The 19,320-nt window shown below is 39.2% G+C and overlaps 1 protein-coding gene across 4 annotated transcripts in view; it reads right to left on the minus strand.

Annotated features, from left to right (window-relative positions):
• Nucleotides 1–19,320, minus strand: part of Bach2 (BTB domain and CNC homolog 2) — a 343,819-nt gene that overhangs the window by 152,408 nt on the left and 172,091 nt on the right. Inside the window, exon 3 of one of the 4 annotated variants that reach the window (XM_015499396.2) lies at nt 4,495–4,643. The exons of the other annotated variants lie outside the window; for them this stretch is intronic. The gene's annotated coding sequence lies outside the window, so the exon portion shown is untranslated. The remainder of the gene's footprint in view (nt 1–4,494; nt 4,644–19,320) is intronic. 4 annotated transcript variants of the gene reach the window in all.

The following is a 19,320-nucleotide window of genomic DNA, read 5'->3' on the forward strand; positions in this document are numbered from 1 at the left end:
ACATGAATTTGGCATCTGAAACTAGGCTTGTCTGATTCCTCGGAAACACGAGGGTCCACAGGAAGGGTCCCCAAGGGTCTGTCGTTGCTGGCTTTCTTTATCTTGAATCATTTGTCTGAGTGTGTATCAGTGTGTTCATCCTCAAATTATGGTCTTTGAACTCATGGGACTACATTTATTTTGATTGGATTCTATATCCATGTCATTTCAACTCAAGCATAGGATGTTGGTAGATCCGTGTGGACGTTAGAGATGAATAAGCCCTTATTTTTGTCTCCCTTAGACTTGCTGATCTGAGTTTTCTTTTCTACAAAAACCTTTAATTCCATTTTCTTTTTGATATCATAGCAAGTGAGTCAGAAACTTCCATTGCTCTGTTCTAGTCTCTACTACCTAATTAAAGCAGCAGATTTGGAAAGTATGGCATGAGAATGAGGGGACTGACTATATATACATACATACATAAATACATTATATATACATGTCTTTTAACTTCGATGACATCATTTCACCTCTGTTTTGATTATACAAATTCCTTAAGCCAAATATACACATGTATGAGTGTATACCTACCACACACAATCTTGATACTTTAAGGAGAAGGTGGGATAATTTAGGATAACAATTTCTCAGTTTTTTGACACCATGGATCCTTATGTACTATGCCTCATGAATCCTACTCCTGGTCAGCCCCAAGGACATAGCCTGACAGTAGTGAAGGGGATCTGAAGAAAATATGGCTACTAGGCCTGATGAGAACCTATTGGATGTTTTTCAAGGTCAGCTTTCTAGAAACATTGAATTTAAAGCAAAATCCAAGAAAAGTAGGGTACAATGGACTATTCTGGTGGGTTTCAGCCTTCATGTTGGCCCCAGGGGTGCAGGCCACCCACTGACCTGCTCTGTGGCTTATGGATCCAATGCTGCCTGTTCTCAATAGTGTAGAGAGCTGATGATGATGCATAAATTATACTTCATTTGGACATTGTAAAGAGGCATCATAAAAATCGGAAGCCCCATAGTGGGGAGCCCAACACTATTAATTTCCTCTCAAAGCCTTCCTTTTCTATTATGTGGGACTCTTGCGGCAAGTCCTCATTCACTGGTTTCTCCCTATGTGTCCTCCTCCAGAGAACAAGGCCTGTCATAAGCCACAGTTGAGCACACAGCTCTGTGGCACTGTTGGCACCGTGCTCTGGGATTGAATCAGTTTATGAACACATTCTGGAAGAACAGGAGCAGCCCTGTGACAGGAGCATAGGTGACAGATTTCCTCTGGGTGTAAATGGCATTTTGGTAGAGACTACGGATGTTAATGGCAAATTTCCTTAATGGTTTCCCACAGGTGTATCTTTACTCCAATGGGAAACCCATTCCTAAGACTGAGGTATCCTGCTCAGCAGATCCTTACCTCTTCCATCTTTGGAAATTGCCCAAAAGGTAGCAGGAAAAGAGGGGTGAGTGGTGTCATGGTCTGTTTTTATTCCCCCCTCACAAACTACAAAGTCACCACCAAGAACGAATTAGTGATTCTGCCCAGCATTCTTGAGTGAAGGTGAGCCATGGTATTTGGGTTTAAAAAAAAAAATGTGGTAAAACGTAAGTAACAAAAAATTTTCATTTTAATCATTTAAAAATATACAGTTTTGTGACATTAAGTACATTCACATTTTAGTGCAACCATCCATCTCCAGAACATTTTCATCTTCCCAAATTCAAACCTTATATTCATTAAGCAACAATTACCCATTCCTCTGTCTCCAACACCCACAATTCAACTTTCTGCTTCTGAATTTGGCAACTCTAGATGCCTCATATAAATGGGACCATGTAATGGTCCTTTTTGCATCTGCCTTATTTAGTATTTTCAAGGTTTATCTGTATGGTAACATTATCAGAATTTCACATATTTTTAAGGCTGAATAATTTTTATTTATCCATTTATCTGTTGATGGACATCTGAGCTGCTCCCAGCTTTTGGCTATAGTGTATAATGCTGCTATGAACTTGAGTGTGTAAGTTATACATTCAAATTCCTATGTGCACTTTTGAGTGTGTACCCAGAAGTGAAATTACTGGATCATATGGTAATTCTGTTCAGTATTTTGAGGGTTTGCCATACTGTCTGGTATTCAGCTTTTTAAAATTAATATATTTTAAGAGCAGTTTTAGGTTCACAGTATTGAGTTTTACAGAGACACTCCAGGTCCTTGGAGGCCAAGTGCCCTGCCCAAGCATGGAGGGGGTGATCCAGGCTGGAAACCAAAACCCAGATTCACTTGAGGAATCACAGAGGCCTTCTTCCCTCCAGAGCACAGGTCACCCTACAGGAAAGCATGATGTGTAAACAGGGAGGTTCACAGAATGGCAAAGCAGGAGGAACACAAGGGACATTTGATCCAAGTCCTTCTTTCACTTCATGGTGAAGATGCTTCATAAACTGACAACTTTCCTTCCAAATGCTATATGAAATAACTAGCACTTGATAGAGATGGTAAAGTTTTTTTAAAATTTTTATTTATTTATTTTTTACATGAGCCCTATTATTATTATTTGCATTACAATTCTTATTACACCTTTATACCACAATTTATCGTATTTTTGTATATAAGATATGTTGACACCAAATTCACATCTTCATACATGTATTTTGTATAATGATAAGGGTCTCCTTCCACCATCGATGCAATTCCCCTTCTCCCTCCCTTTCCCTTCCACCCCTCTTGAGATGGTAAAGTTTGTAAGGATACAGTAACTAACTCTATCACTCTCAACTCTGTCATCCCTTATACCAACCCATTCATCCTTTGGGCCACCCCAGAAGACAGCTCTGGGTTAATTCCACTCTAGAATATTCCACCACCTATCACTTTTTGTCTTCTCTTCCTGACCTATTTCTGGGATTTGGGGCTCCATTAATGTTTAGAAGATAGATATGCTCTTTCATTACATAGTCGCTTGGCAATTGCTTTATAAACAGTGATTATTCTCCATTCTAGAGCATTATAATAAAAGAACTGTAAATCCTGAGTACTGCTTTGAATGATAACATTTACCATATCCAAGAAAAATGTTATAAATCACAGTGCTTCATCCACAGATTTAAAATGCCCAGCAATTTCTTGAATGTTTTCCTGGACAGCATCAGTCATACTACTTTTACATTCATATTGATTCAATGAAGGAAAAGAAAAAATGTTTAAAATTTCTAAAATGGGAGCTGGAGATATAGCTCAGTGATACAGTGCTTGCAAAGCATGTGTGAGGCCCTGAATTTAATCCCCAGCACCACACACATACACACACACACAAAAAAAAAAAAAAAAAGAAAGAAAGAAAGAAAGAAAGAAAAAGAAAAGAAAGAAAGAAAGGAAGGAAGAAACACAATTCCTAAAATGAGAGCTCAGAAATATGTAAAATGCATATCCATTCACATGTGTATAGTTGTGTGTATATTCATATATATCCAGTGTGCATTTATTTAGCCAAACTCTCCTACTTCTTTCTATTATAATGGGATAAATAATTCTTATCCTTGGAATACAGGTGATTGACCTGTTTGATAGCTAACATACAAGCCAATCCTCAAAACATGTCAGTCCTGGGAACTTAGACCCCACAGAAACCTGAACTTGCTGACTTAGGGTATTTATTGGAGATGTTGTCTCCCTCGAATGTGTTCTGGAAATCAAGTCAGACTTCAATGTACGAAAGAGGAATAATACAATGATGATTTAGTTTGAAAGGTGACAATACATTCCCAACCCAGGGGAAAAAAGATTTCTCTTTTTGAGTGTATCTAAAAGCATGATGAGCACACCTGCTAAAGGACTGCAGTCATTGTTTTAGACTAATAACAGCACCATTAGTCACATCATTTGAAAACCAAGGGCAAAGAATGACTGAGACCAGTAGGAGGAAGGCTGGCAGGGAGTAATGGCAACTATGTGGCCGGATTTTCAAGTGTGAAGGTCCTGAGTAGACCCTAAAATGATTTGTTGAGATGTGTCAATGCATTAAGTAAAGTTTTCATATAATAATTTAATAGTTTTTAATACTAAAGTCACAGTTTTATATCTATCATTCATCTTTCCAGTCACATTTGAGTTAAGGTAGTGATTCTCAAAGTGGAGTCCGTGACCTGGCTACACTAGCATCACTTGGAAAACTGTTGGAAAGCAAATTTCTGGCATTGACCTTGAATTCAGTAGAATTCAGATTTTCTGAATCAGAAATTCTGGGCGTGAGGCCCAGCAATCTGTAATTTAACAAGCCCTCTAGGTAATTCTGATGCAAGCTTAAAGTTTAAAAACCACTGAGTTAAGGAACCGCTAACATGGAGATTCCAACCCCTGCTCCTTTCCTCAATTATAACTCTCATGATACTTCGTTAAAACAAAGGTAATGCATATTTGCTTAAGCTATTTGTTACTATTACCTAAGAAAACTTTTATATTGTTTGGTTAAGGAAAAGAAACCTTAGTCAAAACTTACATATAATTTTTCCAGGTCCTGTCCTGGCTTCGAGTCTTAGGATGCAGGGAACTGGGCGAAGGGAGAGATGAGAAGGCTACAGCAATCCATTCAGACATGGACCCCAAAGTTTTGCAGGGCAACCTTGTGATAGGTCAGTGAGTGTCCACCTAGTGGAGAAGAGTTGTCCATTAATAAACTTTGAAAGTGAACAATTCCTGCCTTGCTCCTGCTATCTCACACCTGCTCTTTACAACCTCTCTACTAACTTCCTGTCTCTCTGGCTGTGTCTCTTGACCAAGTCACATAATAGAATATGACAAATGAGCCCCAAAAATGCCAGGGCTCCACCAAGGTAGAAGCCCTATGACATTTATTTATTTAAAAATAAATGACAGTGAAATGCTTTATAATTCTTATTACACATATACAGCACAATTTTTAATATCTCTGGTTTTATATAAAGTATGTTGACACCAATTCGTGTCTTCATACATGTACTTTGGATAATGATGTCTATCACATTCCACCATCCTTACTAACCCCCTGCCCCCTCCCTTCCCCTCCCACCCCTCTGCCCTATCTAGAATTCATCTATACCTCCCATGCTCCCCCTCTCTACCCCACTATGAGTCAGCCTCTTTATATCAGAGAAAACATTTGTCATTTGGTTTTTTGGGATTGGCTAACTTCACTTAGCATCATCTTCTCCAATGCCATCCATTTACCTGCAAATGCCATGATTTTATTCTCTCTTATTGCTGAGTAAAATTCCATTGTGTATATATGCCACATTTTTTTTTCTCCAGTCATTCACTGAAGGGCATCTAGGTTGGCTCCACAGTTTAGCTATTGTGAATTGTGCTGCTATAAACATTGATGTGGCTGTGTCCCTGTTGTATGCTGTTTTTAAGTCCTTTGGGTATAGACCGAGGAGAGGGGTAGCTGGGTCAAATGGTGGTTCCATTCCCAGATTTCCAAGGAATCTCCATACTGCTTTCCATATTCATCAAATAATTGACTTGTAAAGTCTGACATTTTGTTTCTTTGATACCTTAAATGTGTTTATTTTAAAATTAGCAATATTTATTTTTCTGATGATGAATTAATATGTGCTTATTGTAGAATTTGTGGAAAATATGGAAGGTATAAAATAAAAAATTAAAGAGTAATGGCAACGTTGGCACCAGTGAAATCACTAGTGATGTTTTGTTGTGTGGGTCCTTAACCCATAACTCCTGGGGGTGGACACAGTTCAGAATTTAGATTATTTCTTTTAGATTTTAGAGAGTATTGTGATGCAACTACAACTCATTACATATTACCCCAAGGGATTCTGGAGTAGCACCCTTAATAAACACATTGAATAATTCTGTACAAAAATAGAGGCTTACTTTTAGTAAGTGGGATAAAATAGTGCCTTACATCAGTTCAGCTCAGGTTTTTCTACCAAAACAATTACAAATAACATAATGTGACCAAACAACCCCCCAAAGCTTTTGGCTTTAGAACTGGGGACAAGTTCTTAGAAGATAGAAGATATGCTCCTTCATTGCATAGTTGCTTGGCAATTGTTTTATAGAGCAGACAAGGGATTGTGGATCAGTATTCTTTTCAGATACACAAACATATTCAAGAGCGTTGTTTCAACTTTTTAAGTTTAATTATGAAATAAAACGTAAGTTATATGAATGCAAATATTTTCCTAAGTTATTAAAAATCACTTACAAACATGCTTTCTAATATTTATGTGATTTTATACTCTACAGAAATGCATTTTATTTGACTATTTCTTTCAGTTTTAGAATTACAGGTTTTGTGTTATTACCAATTTCACTTTGAGGGATATATCTGACTATCAGATTTGTCTAAACTTCTGGACATTTTCTTAGGTGGCTTCCTAGAGAAAGAATTACCGAGTCAAGTGGCTTGAACTTTAAGGGTCCTAATGACCTTCTAGAGAGGCCACATGAATTTACACTCTTCCCAGAAGCATGAGTGCCTGATGAATTTGCTAATTACCTACTTTATTATGGACACAGAAAGATCCAGTTGCACCCCACACATCTTTACAAAAGTTCTAATCAGTGGTGATCAAACTTAGGATATTTTATTTTATTTTTTCTCAGACAGACGATAAAGAGCATCTTGCTGTTTTGTCGTATGTCATTTGAAATGGGGTTAATGTAAGTTCACCATTGAGTGGACCTCATTAGGCCCCACTGAGTCAGAGGTGCACAATGGGAAAGTCATGACTTGCCTATACAACTTAACATGGAAGGGGTGTGGGAGTATAGACATAATTCACATGTTACCAATGAGAAGGAAACCACTGATTGTGGGCTGAAGATTCAGCTTCTGCAATCCTGAGGGCTTTGGCTTCCTTTCTTTTCATGTTTTCTTCTTTTTAGACATTATGCTGTTCCTTAGCATGGCCTCAGAAACAGAAGGAGATGTGAAGACAAAATCAATTATACACGCTAATAATGATGGCTCACCTTCACATGTGTTTCAATATGCCATCTCTGGTGCCATTTGTCTTGCACAGGTTAACTCATTTAATGTTGGGTGCACTGGGATAAGAATAAGCGGCTGGCGAGTTTTGAAAGTATGTGCCCACTCATCAGGCCTTCTTATGCCCTAATATGTTTGAAGGAATGTGAGCTTTGTTATTTCAATGATCTATTGGAGCCTAGTGTTTTATTACCATGACGCCACGTCTGACTGTAAATCATGAATGATACTTTCCCACTCTTTTGCTAACACCATCTATAGCTCCTACACAAAGCAGAAAAATGGTGCAAAGTCCAAGAAAATTGGAGATAAAAGTAAACTCACTGAAGGTCCTGTATTGGCATGAAGTGCATAATAGAAAGATGAGAGACTCTTACACAATACAAAACAGGTGTCCATGGAGAGACATGGGGGCATATCCATGATACATATTTTAACATGCATATACACGAATGTATTCTTCCCAACAGTGAACACAAATTAGGATTGCAACAGCAGGGCTTTCAGCCTCAAGTCCCTTTCCATTTATAGATTTTTCTAATAAGCTTTCTTTCTTTCCCCCTTTATATATATGTGAACTTACAGAATATTTGGTGTAGAGAATGCCACAATTTTCATATGCTAATAAGAGAAAATTAAAACATATTTTTTTGTTATATGGAATGAAATAACCTCACTCTTTCCCTTATCTATAAACTCAATTTCTGCACCACATACTATAAAATGGCTAAGGTGTAGGGGGAAGGGGTTCAAAATGTTTCAACTTTACTCTGGAAGTGAATTAAATTTATCTTTCCCAATAGTCTCACTTAAAAGTAGGAATTGTTTCTGTTAAAATGATCCAAAGACCAAAGCTGTATTGAGAAGTGGACCATTTCCTTCACTGTGGCTTCTCCATTTATAATTTAAGAAGTATTCTCCTGAAAATTGGGTATCAAAGTAGGTAAAATGACTTATAAATGATTTTTCTTTGCCACAATCAGATGTATGGTTAATTTTCTAAGCACATGAGGACTCTAAGATGTGAAAAATAAGGTGGTAATAGAGGAAATGACTCCTCAAAGAGCCTACTTTATTTTTTTAATTGCTTGGGTGGGGGAAAATCCAAAAAAAAAAAAAAATCACCACTAATAACACAAATGCTTTCCTGAAGCTCTTTAGATCCTCCAACTGTATAATCAGTATTTGTAAAGCTAATTACAAATTTGGATACTCTCATTTTAAAAATATACTTCAAAGCAGCCCACTTCTGTTTCAATGCTGAACCAAAGTCTGTGCAATTGGCACATTATCAAAGAAAAATAAATAAATAAATAAATAAAGTGCATCACTGGAATAAAGTTACTACCTTCAGTGTCACTAAATCTTGAATGCCACAGGCTAAACACTAGTGATGCCACATGGTTATGTTATCTTACGTAAAAAGAGTGTGCAGCTTTCCAAGCCACGAGAGATGTACAGCTTTCTGCTCACACTAGCTTTTTTCTGTTATGTTGGGCAGGTGACTCACTGCCTCGGAGCCTAACACCTCCCACAGGTTCTTGTGAGGATTAAATGAGAATGTGTACAAGAGTGTTGACACACACGGAATTCTGGGCATCATTTTTCTTTTTACTAACAATTTTGTGAGGTATAAAGAAATCAAGCTATTAATCCCCATTTCACAGTTAAGGAAATGGACAGGAAGATGCTGCAAAACCAAACAAATAAAAAAGTTTCACATTAGGAGTTTTATGTCTGCATCAGCCACAAACTAGATGAGTGACTCTCAGGGACTGGATTTATTGGGTAAAATAAGGAGGCTGGATGAGAATGGTTATAAGGTCTTCTTGAGGCCAATGGTTCTGTGATGTGAATCTAGGCCATAGCAGTGATAGGGGAGGGGAGTCTCTGGAAAGACCCTGAGGAAGTGGTGCCTCCTAAAGACATGAGGCTAAAGGCAGTGCCCACCAGTTCAAGGCCTGTCGTGCTGGGAAAGCAGCCTTGAGTAGTCTCCTACCCCTGGGGCATGGGACAGACATTAACTTACTCATTTGGTGGACTGAAGAGAGGTTTGGAGAATCCTAGAGAAATGGCTAATACTGCTGGGGCATAAGAAGAACGTAGTGGAGGAGCTTAAAACAGCAGGTCTATATTAACTCATACAGATATTTTACTATTTTAACAACTAGTGTAGCTAAACAAATTTGTATCAACTGAACGACAGTCTTGTCAACAATATCAATGTTATCTGGCTATCGGTCTCAAAGAGACAGCCACCTCGGTGGGCTACCTATCTTTCGTAGGTTGAGTTCTAGGGGCAAGAGGCATAAAAGGGCTCTTTGTATTGAGTGTACTTTACAGTCACATGGGAACTTCACTTTTAAAAACTGAGGCCATTAACTTAGGCCACTATTAATACTCTAATGGTGCTGTCTAATACCACTTTCTGTGCTGATGGAAACACTCAACCTTCATAGTTTTCCATTATGGTAGCCACCACCCTCATGTGGCTGTTGAGTACTTGAAATTTATCTTGTGTGAATAGGAACTGAATTTTAACTTTAATCCATTTTAAGTAATTTAAACTTAAGAAGCCACATGTGGTTAGTGGACAATACAGCTAAATAGATTGCCTCCTATCTTAGCTTTCTTGGAGGTATGTCAGAACCCAGAAGCCCACAGGACAACACCTGACATATTCATTCCACTAGGACTTACTGGCCTCTCCCAGGCTCTGTGCACTGTCTAGATGTCTCAAAACAATGGTGAGTACGAGAGCCATGGACACTTCCTGCCCTAATGGCATTTTAAGCTAGATTGATTTCCAAAGACCTCACAAACTCTTGAAGTGGCTCACCAGACTGCTCTTAGGAAAAGGTGGGTGAGAACATATGGTAATGCTACACTAAGCATGAAAGCACTGCTTTTTCATTTCTTCATATTTACTGTTAGAGAAGCCAGGGGAAAGTTTTAAAAGAGATAATCTGAATGGTTACTATTCATTCACTTTCAAGTAAAGTGCCTATCCCAGATATGGGAAATTATCTGTATGTAATTCCCTCTTGTATAATCTTGAATTTACTTAACAGCAAAAAATCAGTGGGAACTGCATTCTTAAGCTAAGGAAAAGCAAATGGCATTTAATTACAACAGCAGTCCTAAAAAAGTACAAGAGGGTCTCCAGCTGCAAACAGTGGGCAAGGGAACATTTATACCAATTAGTTGTGAAATGATCAGGTTTTCTAGAAAGTACTTCTTGTACAAATAAGGCTGATTGCTCTCTTTATCCCTACCACTCAACTCTTAGCTAAGATTTTCTTAGTGGCTTTAATAGGATCTGATGAGCACAGTCCTATTTGCTTTTCCCCAGGAAACTACAGGTGGAGGTATTTCTATCTACACCATGAATCTAATACTAGTAATATAATTTCTAAGAAATACAAAAGTGGTTTGATGCCCTTCTGATTTCCAATATTGCTCCCTATGTCTCTTCTACCCTAATCACTTCTTTCTACCTTACTGGATTTCAGAGTGATGTGAAGAACACAAAAAACAAAATATGCAGAATACTGATTTATGTTTTTGTTTGAACCTTAATTCACATTTGTCTAACTTCAAGGACAGTGACATTATGCTTTTAGATACAAAGTTGTTAAACTAATTCTCTCCAATGTATTAATATCATCACTTGAGGTAAAAGATTCACTAAGGAAAAAAACCTGATATTGCCCAATGTCCCAAATGCAATGGTACGTGGATGACTCCAGTAAGCTAATCCGATTTTCTAGCTTCAAATGCCACATCTGCCTACAGTCAGACTATGATTTTGGGGGTTCACAAATGACTCCTCCATATGTACACACACACACACACACACACACACACACATTCCTTCACTTTTCCCCTCTGGATTGAGTAGAAAGATAAGTTATAGTGGTCAGAAAACAAAACGAGAGTTCAGAACTTAGTTCCAAAAGCATTTAGAGACTATTATCTTCCAGAAAAGGTGAAATCTCAAATATTTTGCTGGTCACAAGTTGTATAAAAGTATTATCAAAATTTTAACAACAGGTTTGCTGACAGAAATGCTACCTCTGAACAGCCATGGAGTCTTTATTCACATTTAGAAAGACTAAATGGAGTAGTCACACACCATCTTATGGCCAGAATGGTTTTAAAAGGAAAGGGGTAAACCGATGTTAATTTTTTTTGGAAACTACAGAGATGGATTTTTTAAATATACCTTTCAAATTATTTAGACAGTCATTTGAATAAAGAAGATGACCTCTGAATCATAGATCTTGTGGGTTTTGTTTTGCTCTACTGGCATGGGAAGGCAATAAAAGGAAATGTACTTTTTTGTTGCAATAGAGAAAGAAGGGGGAAAGATGAGGACATTTAAGACAGGATGGAGACAATTATTTAAGATAAAAAAGAAAAAAAAAAACCTCTGAAAGTTTCCACTTACACATTTCAGGTGCTGGGACCTAGTTATTCTAACTGGAGAACCATAGTTAGAGAATTTACTTCGACATTCAAGGTATTTATGTTCTCAAATACAGTAGAATTCAGAGTTTCACCTCTACCATAAAAGGAGGGCACAGTCAGAGCTACTTGCTATTAATAATTCAGAAAAGAGAAATAGCTAAAAAGAAACAAGTTTTGAAAATACCTCCCTTGAAATATTTTCGGGGTTCTTGTAGATTCCGCACATAGTGAATGGAATACTAGCTTTTTAAATGATGCATAACCATCATCACCATAATTTTTCTTTATTGAAAACTTCTAATTGTTAGGAACTGTGCTGGAAACTTTTACAAGTACTATTAGCCCATTTGGTGGAAGAGAAAGCCTAGGCTCAGAGAGGCATAGTGCTTTGCCTAAGGTCATAGTGCTGGAGAGGCAGTACCATGCCGTCTGAATCCAAGCTTGTCTGACTCTAAAGAGAACTCTCTTTCCTACACAACAGTGACATCCACTACAATTTGAAGGGATTGCATTGCTCTCCTGAGAGGAAACACGACCCAATGTGCTATCAGTAAAATATCAAGGGAATGTCACAATGCTGCAGGTCCTACAATAATTTAATTAGGTACATAAAAATTAATTGATTGGGTAGTTAGTACTAACAGGATTATATTTCATGAAGTGTATTACAATGTATAATTTTTTCCTATTGTAGTTTCTTAAATAGCACTATCAGGCTCTCTTATTAAAAGTAGCCTGGACTGTTCTGTAAAGGTGAAATATAAGCTATGGCATTTGTGCTTGGTCTCTGGACACGGCAATGAAAACACATCATATCAAGTATCTCATTCTGGGTTCCAATCTCTGAAAAGTGCCACCATCCCTGGCAAAGCTTAACAGAAAATGCCTGAAGCACACTCTGAGGTGGTATTGGGGGCAGGGGCAGCTTTAGGGCTCCTGTACCATATTTTCCATCCTTACTTTAGGAATTATCTGTGGTATCAGACAGCCAGTGACTAAATTCCGGGAAGGAGGTAGATGAGTGTGTGTGTTGGGGTGTCTTGTCGACATTAGTGAAGGGGAATTTCTAACACAGGGATGGCATCAGCAGCTTTATCACTAGGCTGGATTTGTGGAGGGCTCTCCGCCTCCTCTCTGAGAACTTCACCTCTGCTCTGCTCTACTATCCAGAAAAACTTGCCAAGTCCAAGCCTTTTCTGGGGAGTTGCACATGACTGCCAACCTCATCTGCAAAGGCAGGTGCTCTCTGATTTCCAGGTTGCATGGGTGTGCTGCCAAGTAGGTCTACAGTGTCTCACACAAGTCAAGGTGCTGCTGGGCCAACCCCGCACGAAGCTGGTGGGGTCCACACACAGCTGATCACTGTCACATGAGTGAGGGCTACAACAAGTTGGACCAAGAACCTTAAAGACAAGTGAGACATGAGGCATCTCACAGAGGTGAGACGCAGCTGTGCCAGCCAAAAACCTAGGAGTTGTCTTTAACCGCCTCCTTCCCCCCACCTGGAAAGTCTACTAGTCCCTCAGCAAACATCATCAATTCTACCTTCAAATGATATCTGAAATCTGTCTACTCCTCTTCATCTTGACTCCATCAACCATTATGTCTCACCTGGCATGCCACTATTGTCACAGTAACTGGTCTTTCTGTTTTTAATTTCTTCCTGGCAGGCAGGTGTCCCTAAGACCACTGCTGGGCAGTCTCACAGGACTCAGCATATGTTGTACTCATGGGTATGATTTCTTACAGCAAAAGGATGCAAAGTAAAAGCAGCCGTGGGAAAAGGTGAATGGGAAGGAAACCAAGAGAAAGTTCCCCAGAGTCTTCTCTCAGTGGAATCACACAAGTCGTCCTTGACTCCCTTAGCATCAAATTATAATAAGTGTACAGTGCTGTTAGAAGGAAGATCGATAGAGTTTCTGTGTCCAAGGATTTTACAGATAGCTGGTCATTAAGGCACCTTTTGCCAGAAACATACCAGAATTCCAGGATCCCAAAAGGAAAGCAGGTGTTCAACATAAACCACACGGTTGGTACAAATGCTTTAAAACAGCACCACTATGAGTTAGAGAATGGTAAGGATACTTCTGAAGTCCAGGCTCCAGATGCCAGCCAAGTGCCCTGTTGGCAAGCAGGCCTTTGGAGGGGCAGCAATCTCAGGGCTGCTATGCTGACTTTTTTCCTGCATACCCTACTATAATTTATGCTCCACATAGAAACCAAAGTGATCCTAAAATTTAAAAAGTTATGTCACTATTCTTTATAAAATCTCAATTTTTTCCATTGATCTTCAAATAAAATATGCCCCCTAATTGTTCTTCACCTTCTTTTACCACCCTCTCTCACTTCTTGGACTTTGACCATGCAAAGCCCTTGTCTGGCCTTGCCCTTGCTATTTCTTTGCCTAGACCCTCTTTTCTTCTCTCTTGGCCTGGCTGGTTACTTCTCTCCCACTGTGTCTCCTCAGAGACATCATCTCTGTTAATGATCTCTGTTTTCTCCCTAAGAGCCATGTATCTCTCTGTTGGGTTCCTTTGAGGGTCATCAAAATCTATGTGTTTATTTAGTATTCATTCGTCCATCTCTCTCCCAGACCTATGAGAGACCTATGGTGGCAGGGATCTTGCCTCTCTTGCTCACCACTAAATGAATGAAGACCAAGTATCTGCAGGGTGAAGTGATAGATGCATATAGAGGGGACAAGAGAAGAAAGACACACTGCCCTAAGGATCTGCCTGCCTTCACTGGCCTTCAAATCTTTGGCCACATCTTATCTATTCCCAAATTTAACCCTGTCGGGAGACTGAGCACATATTTGCTCTTGGCCTTCCTCCCCAGCTGCCATCGCCTGCCATGGCCTCTCATTTCTCTGAGAAGCCTCTGTTTCCTGCTCCTCCTTCCTCACAAGATGAACTCAGCTTCTCCCTCTGGATTTAGTTTCTTTGTTCACACCACCATGTGCCTTGTAACACACCCATAGTGCTTAATCTTGCTGTGGTCACATAACCTTCAGAGAATCTGGGGCTGTGGCCCAGGGTCCTATGTACCATAACCACATGGCACTGGCAGGGCCAACTCCAGTCTTGCTGCAGACCCTGAAATCGTCATCAGGCTCCTCCTGCACTCTCTGTCCTGAGTGCCAAACCCCTCTGTCCCTTCTGCCCTCTCTCCCACATCCAAGTCCATGGATGACTCCCGGCAGGCTGAGGAGGGCAAGAATAGGAAGCAGATTACAGGAAGGGTCAGAAGCAGCAGAAGCTGCTGTGTCCACAGGGAGAGTTTGTGGATTACGCTTGTCCATGCGGCATTTTCCACTGTTTTCCAGATTTTTTTTTTTCATAATGAATTTAAACCATGGATCAGGAGAGCTGAAAGGGACTTTGAAGATCACCAGGTCCAACCTCCTTTTACTGATAGAGACAGAAGTCTGAGCAAAGATCAGAAAGAGGGAGAAAGAATTTTCAGTATTTTAATATTTAAAAGTAAATTTTACTATTTAAAACCTCTTCTAAATAGTAAAATCAAAATAATATTGAAGATAGCCAAAATGAAACAAAACAAAAAAAGAGTATGAAGGAAAAGCAGGTAGAAAATAAATTTTGGCAGTTGCCTCTAATAAAATCTTTCATACAAATTGATTCTCTGTGACATAGTCTTCACTGGTCTCTTTGTCTTGAAACTGGAAATGTGAGAATGTTGGTCACCAGGGGTAAAGGTAGCCTTTGTTGCTTCTCTAAGTTCTGGACTAGTTGAACCACTTATAAAAATCATATGTAAGCCAAGAAATTACAACCTTCCATGTCTCCTCCATAAAAGGACAACTAAAACAATATTTCTTAGAAAGACAGACATTGTTTTCATTTATTTGTTTGTAGCAGTGCCCTATGTCTAGAGGGAGCTATCTCCATCATTCCGGTCTGTTTCTAAGCAGGGTTTGAAGGTGTTGGCACAGAGCACAGAGAGCGTCCCTTAGTTATTCAGCATTCAGTTTAACTCCACAATATATTTAGCAAGACGACAATTTTTTTCCTTCCCTTCTTGGTTTAATGACCTCCAATGTACCAACATCCTGTCTTACCTAATCCCCTAACAAGTTCTATCAAATGCCAGGACTGAATCAGACTGCCCTGCAGGCAGTGAGATCATTCACTAAGAATTCATTTTTATTCCAAAAATGACGAGTGCCAGACCATTTAACATAATCTATCACAGAGCCAGAAAATTAGCCTAGCATTCTAAATAATTTTTTAATCTTTTTACTTTCATAGATGCTTTAAAACCGTGATAATATTCTCCCCAGAAGAAAGGTACACACATACAAAACATTTATTTCCATACACTATTTGAGGGTTAGAGAATCCTTCAATGTCTATCTAGGGATTCCCTAAGAATCCATGAACCCCACATTAAAATTCCCTGTAAAAGAACTTCAACAGGGGCTGGGGCTGTAGCTCAGTGGTAGAGTGCTTGCCTAGCATGCGTGAGGCACTGGGTTCAATCCTCAGCACCATATTAAAAATAATAATAAAACAAATAAAATAAAGGCATTCTGCCCATCTACAACTATAAAAATAAAATAAGAAAGAACTTCAACAAGAGTTGACTCTGCTCCCAGGCCCCTGCACTGGCCCTGGTCCCTGAAGCATCATCTCAGGGTGACCTCCTTTGGTGCCACTGATCTCTACATGAGAAATGCCTTCTCTGGTTTCAGCTTCAGGAACACCACAACCTGGCTTCTGGTCAACCCCCCTGGCAACACAGCTATGTCAAGTCAGCTGGTCACCCCAGTCTATGTCACGCTGGCCCTGCCCTGACGTTCTTTCTTTCTGCTCTTCCCTTTGCTGTCTTGGATCCTGTGGTCCCCGCCACTTTTGTGTCACTTTCCTTGTTAATCTTTTCTGGCATTCTTTACCATTAAAAAAAAAATTAAACCTTATTTTTTTTAAATCATAAAGTAACAACTTTCCCTTGTATTTAATCCTTTGCCTTTTCCCCAAAACATCCTTCAGCCTTTCATATCTTTGCCCTTTGAGAATAATCCACTGGCCCACACTTAAGCAGAAGGTCTGGTCATTCTCTGTTCAGCCTGGGCCTGGGTCTCCCCTTTAGGAGCAATGTAGTGAAGTGATGGGGAACCGGCCTGATGACAGACAGACTTGGGTCTGACCCCAGCATACTAGCTGACTGGCCACGAGGAATTCTCAGTTTCCCAATGTGCAAAAACAAGGGTGGTAATACCTATCCACAGGACACATGCCCAGTTAGCAGTGGTGTCCATCTCTTGCCCCTCTAACTCTTCATATGTGGGACTCAGCATACACTGCCTTTAGAAGCAACTCCTGCTGCTAATGTAGCCAAGACCATTTATATTTGGAATGTTAAGTATTTTTAACAGGATTCCTAAGATATAATTCATATACCATAAAATTCACACTTCTTTAAAGTGTACAATTCAGTGTTTTAGGGGTATATTCAGAGTTGGGCAACCATCACTACTACGTAACATCAGAATATTTCCATAACCCCAAAAGAAAGCCCATCTCTATGGCAGCTACTCTTTGTTTCTTCCTTCCCCCAACCTTTGGAAACCACTAATCTATTTTCTGTCTCGATGGACTTGCCTATTCTGCACATTTCATAAAAATGCAATTTTTACATATAGCCTTTTGGGTATGGCTTGCTTTTATTTTTTATGATGTTTTTAAGGTTCACCCACAATGTAGTCTATTTTGATATTTCATTTCTTCTTATGGCCAACTAATAACTCGTTGTATGCATATAGCACATTGTTCATCCATTTGTCATTTGATGGACATTTGATTGTTCCTACATTTTTTGGCTATTATGAATGTTACGGTTTGAATATGAGGTGTCCTCCAAAAGCTCCTGTGTTAAGGCAGAAATATTCAGGGGTGAAACGACTTGATTATGACAACCATAACCTGATCAGCTCATCCTAGTTCCAAGGCACTAACTTGGTGGTCACTGTAGATGGTGGGGTGTGGCTGGAGGAGGTGGGTCACTGGGGGCATGCGCTGAATGGGTTCATCTTCCCTGTAGCTCCTTTCTCTCTGCTCCCTGGCTGCCATAAGCACAACAGTTTACCTCCACCATGCCCTTCCACCATGATGTTTTGTCTCACCTCGGGACCAGATGGATGAAAGCAGTCAGCCATGGACTGAACTGCTAAAACCATGAGCCAAGATAAACTTTTCCTCCTCGAAGTTGCTCTTGACAGGTATTTTGGTCATAGTGATGTAAAGCTGATGAACACAATGAATAATACTGCTATGAGGATTTATGTATAGTTGAACATATTTGAACATATGTTCTTAATTCTCTTGGATATGTCTGGGAGATTGCTGGGTGGATGGTTAATTTTTTTGGTGAGTTTGGCTAGGCCATGATAGCCAGGCCAAAGGTATCTGGATGTTGCTGTGAAGATATTTTTAAAATGAGGTTAACATTTACATGAATAGTCTTTAAGCAAAGCAGAATCTAGGTGGGCCTCATTCAGTTAGTTGAAGGCCTCAAAGCAAAAAGACTGACATTTGTAGGGAAAGAGAATTCTGACAGCACTACCTTTGAACTCAAATTGCTACATCAATTCTTCCTTGAACCAACAGGCTGCTGGCCGATCTTGCAGATTTTGGGCTTGCTATCCTCCACAACCAGGGGAACCAATTCCTTAAAATAATTCTATTCTACGGGGCATGGGGGCACACACTTATAATCCTAGCATCTCAGGAGGCTGAGGCAGGAGGATCACAAGTTTGAGGCCAGCCTCAGCAAGTTAGCAAGGCCCCGAGCAACCTAGTGAGACTCTGTCTCAAAATAAAAACAAAAACAAAAAATTTAAAAAGGGCTAGGGATGTGGTTCAGTGGTTAAACACCTTTCAGTTCAATCCCCAGTACTAAAAACAAACAAACAAAAAAACTATTCCCTCTCCCCCTTTACACACACACACACACACACACACACACACACCCCTATTTATTGGTTCTATTTCTCTGGAGAATCCTGATTAATATACAGGGATATATGGTAACTCTATAATTAACATTCTGAACAACTTCCAAATTGTTTTCCAAAATGACTGTGTCATCTTACAATCTCATCAACAATGTATAAGGGTCCCAGTGTCCCCACATCCTCCCCAGCAATTATTAATATTTACTTTAGATTTGAGGCATCTTGTTTTTATTTGTTCTTTTTTTATACATGAGTGTAGAGGATATTTTGACATATTTATACAAACATGGAGTATATCTTATTCTAATTAAGATCCCAGTCTTGTGGATGTATATGATATTGAGATTCACTGTGGTGTATTCATATATGTACATAGGAAAATTATGTCAGATTCAAATGTCCATCAAATGACAAATTATGTCATATTCCTATTCCTATCGCTCCTGCCTTCCCTTCATTTCCCTTTGTCTAATCAACTGAATTTCTATTATCCCCACCCTTGTTATTGTGGATTGGCTTCTACAGATCAGTGAAAACATTCAATCTTTGATTTTGGGGGATTGGCTTATTTCACGTAGCATAATAGTCTCCAGACACATCCATTTACTAGCAAAAGTCATAAAGACCTTCTTCCTTATGGCTGAATAATATTCTGTTATGCATATATACCACAATTTATTTATCTATTCATCCATTGAAAGGCATCTAGTTTGGCTCCATAGTTTAGCTATTGTGAATTGTGCTGCTATAAACATTGATGTGGCTGTGTCACTATAGAATGCTGATTTTAAATCCTTTGAATATATGCTGAGAAGTGGATAACTGGGTCAAAAGGTGGTTCCATTCCTAGTTTTATGAGGAATCTCCAAGCATAGTTTTGAATTGCATTT

This window comes from Marmota marmota, unplaced genomic scaffold (genome assembly GCF_001458135.2).
Source record: "Marmota marmota marmota unplaced genomic scaffold, marMar, whole genome shotgun sequence".
Lineage (NCBI taxonomy): Eukaryota > Metazoa > Chordata > Mammalia > Rodentia > Sciuridae > Marmota > Marmota marmota.